We start from the raw sequence: 4,369 nt of genomic DNA, 5'->3' as shown, positions 1-4,369 counted from the left end.
AACAGACTGTACCCAACAGACTGTAAACAACAGACTGTAACCAACAGACTGTAACCAATAGACTGTACCCAACAGACTGTACCCAACAGACTGTAAACAACAGACTGTACCCAACAGACTGTAAACAACAGACTGTACCCAACAGACTGTAAACAACAGACTGTACCCAACAGACTGTACCCAACAGGCTGTACCCAACAGACTGTACCCAACAGACTGTACCCAACAGACTGTACCCAACAGACTGTACCCAACAGACTGTACCCAACAGACTGTACCCAACAGACTGTACCCAACAGACTGTACCCAACAGACTGTAACCAACAGACTGTACCCAACAGACTGTAAAATACAGACTGTAACCAACAGACTGTACCCAACAGACTGTAAACAACAGACTGTAACCAACAGACTGTAACCAATAGACTGTACCCAACAGACTGTACCCAACAGACTGTAAACAACAGACTGTACCCAACAGACTGTAAACAACAGACTGTAACCAACAGACTGTACCCAACAGACTGTACCCAACAGACTGTACCCAACAGACTGTACCCAACAGACTGTACCCAACAGACTGTACCCAACAGACTGTACCCAACAGACTGTACCCAACAGACTGTAACCAATAGACTGTTCCCAACAGACTGTACCCAACAGACTGTACCAAACAGACTGTAACCAATAGACTGTAACCAACAGACTGTACCTAACAGACTGTACCCAACAGACTGTAACCAATAGACTGTTCCCAACAGACTGTACCCAACAGACTGTACCAAACAGACTGTAACCAATAGACTGTAACCAACAGACTGTACCTAACAGACTGTAAACAACAGACTGTAACCAACAGACTGTAACCAATAGACTGTACCCAACAGACTGTACCCAACAGACTGTAAACAACAGACTGTACCCAACAGACTGTAAACAACAGACTGTAACCAACAGACTGTACCCAACAGGCTGTACCCAACAGACTGTACCCAACAGACTGTACCCAACAGACTGTACCCAACAGACTGTACCCAACAGGCTGTACCCAACAGACTGTACCCAACAGACTGTACCCAACAGACTGTACCCAACAGACTGTAAAATACAGACTGTACCCAACAGACTGTACCCAACAGACTGTAACTATCATTCTGTAAACAACAGACTGTACCAAACAGACTGTAAACAACAGACTGTAACCAACAGACTGTAAACAACAGACGGTAACCAACAGACTGTAACCGACAGACTGTACCCAACAGACTTTACCCAACAGACTGTAACCAATAGACTTTACCCAACAGACTGTACCCAACAGACTGTACCCAACAGACTGTACCCAACAGACTGTAAACAGACTGTACCCAACAGACTGTAACCAACAGACTGTACCCAACAGACTGTAACTAACAGACTGTAAACAACAGACTGTAACCAACAGACTGTAAATAACAGACTGTACCCAACAGACTGTACCCAACAGACTGTACCCAACAGACTGTACCCAACAGACTGTACCCAACAGACTGTAAACAGACTGTACCCAACAGACTGTAACCAACAGACTGTACCCAACAGACTGTACCCAACAGACTGTAAACAACAGACTGTAAACAACAGACTGTACCTAACAGACTGTAAACAACAGACTGTAACCAACAGACTGTAACCAATAGACTGTACCCTACAGACTGTCCCCAACAGACTGTAAACAACAGACTGTACCCAACAGACTGTACCCAACAGACTGTACCCAACAGACTGTAACCAATAGACTGTACCCAACAGACTGTACCCAACAGACTGTACCCAACAGACTGTACCCAACAGACTGTAACCAATAGACAGTACCCAACAGACTGTAAAATACAGACTGTACCCAACAGACTGTAACCAACAGACTGTAAACAACAGACTGTACCCAACAGACTGTTTCCAGCAGACTGTAACCAACAGACTGTAAACAATAGACTGTACCCAACAGACTGTACCCAACAGACTGAACCCAACAGACTGTAAACAACAGACTGTAAACAACATACTGTAAACAACAGACTGTACCCAACAGACTGTACCCAACAGACTGTAAACAACAGACTGTACCCAACAGACTGTAAACAACAGACTGTAAACAACAGACTGTACCCAACAGACTGTACCCAACAGACTGTAAACAACAGACTGTACCAAACAGACTGTAAACAACAGACTGTACCCAACAGACTGTACCCACCAGACTGTAACCAACAGACTGTAACCAACAGACTGTAAGCAATAGACTGTACCCAAAAACTGTACCCAACAGACTGTACCCAACAGACTGTACCCAACAGACTGTAACCAATAGACTTTACCCAACAGACTGTACCCAACAGACTGTACCCAACAGACTGTAAACAACACACTGTACCCAACAGACTGTAAACAACAGACTGTAAACAACAGACTGTAAACAACAGACTGTACTCAACAGACTGTAAACAACAGACTGTAAACAACAGACTGTACCCAATAGACTGTACCCAACAGACTGTAAACAACAGACTGTAACCAACAGACTGTAAACAACAGACAGTACCCAACAGACTCTACCCAACAGACTGTAACCAACAGACTGTACCCAACAGACTGAACCCAACAGACTGTACCCACTGTACCCAACAGACTGTACCCAACAGACTGTAAACAACAGACTGTAACAACAGACTGTACCCTACAGACTGTCCCCAACAGACTGTAAAAAACAGACTGTACCCAACAGACTGTACCCAACAGACTGTACCCAACAGACTGTACCCAACAGACTGTAACCAATAGACTGTACCCAACAGACTGTAACATACAGACTGTACCCAACAGACTGTAACCAACAGACTGTAAACAACAGCTGTACCCAACAGACTGTACCCAACAGACTGTACCCAACAGACTGTAACCAACAGACTGTAAACAATAGACTGTACCCAACAGACTGTACCCAACAGACTGAACCCAACAGACTGTAAACAACAGACTGTAAACAACAGACTGTAAACAACAGACTGTACCCAACAGACTGTACCCAACAGACTGTAAACAACAGACTGTACCCAACAGACTGTAAACAACAGACTGTAAACAACAGACTGTACCCAACAGACTGTACCCAACAGACTGTAAACAACAGACTGTACCCAACAGACTGTAAACAACAGACTGTACCCAACAGACTGTACCCAACAGACTGTAACCAACAGACTGTAACCAACAGACTGTAACCAATAGACTGTACCCAACAGACTGTACCCAACAGACTGTACCCAACAGACTGTACCCAACAGACTGTACCCAACAGACTGTACCAACAGACTGTAAACAGACTGTACCCAACAGACTGTACCCAACAGACTGTAACACATTCTGTAAACAACAGACTGTACCAACAGACTGTAAACAACAGACTGTAACCAACAGACTGTAAACAACAGACTGTAAACAACAGACTGTAACCAACAGACTGTACCCAACAGACTGTACCCAACAGACTGTAAACAACAGACTGTACCCAACAGACTGTAAACAACAGACTGTAAACAACAGACTGTACCCAACAGACTGTACCCAACAGACTGTAAACAACAGACTGTACCCAACAGACTGTAAACAACAGACTGTACCCAACAGACTGTACCCACCAGACTGTAACCAACAGACTGTAACCAACAGACTGTAAGCAATAGACTGTACCCAACAGACTGTACCCAACAGACTGTACCCAACAGACTGTAACCAATAGACTGTACCCAACAGACTGTAAAATACAGACTGTACCCAACAGACTGTACCCAACAGACTGTAACCAACAGACTGTAAACAACAGACTGTAACCACAACAGACTGTAAACAACAGACTGTAACCAACAGACTGTAAACAACAGACTGTACCCAACAGACTGTACCCAACAGACTGTACCCAACAGACTCTACCCAACAGACTGTAACCAACAGACTGTACCCAACAGACTGTACCCAACAGACTGTACCGACTGTACCCAACAGACTGTACAACAGACTGTAACCAACAGACTGTAACAAAGACTGTACCCTACAGACTGTCCCCAACAGACTGTAAACAACAGACTGTACCCAACAGACTGTACCCAACAGACTGTACCCAACAGACTGTAACCAATAGACTGTACCCAACAGACTGTACCCAACAGACTGTACCCAACAGACTGTACCCAACAGACTGTAACCAATAGACAGTACCCAACAGACTGTAAAATACAGACTGTACCCAACAGACTGTAACCAACAGACTGTAAACAACAGACTGTACCCAACAGACTGTACCCAACAGACTGTACCCAGCAGACTGTAACCA

This window comes from Salmo salar, chromosome 11 (assembly GCF_965601325.2).
Source record: "Salmo salar chromosome 11, fSalSal1, whole genome shotgun sequence".
Lineage (NCBI taxonomy): Eukaryota > Metazoa > Chordata > Actinopteri > Salmoniformes > Salmonidae > Salmo > Salmo salar.
This window is presented reverse-complemented; position numbering follows the sequence as displayed.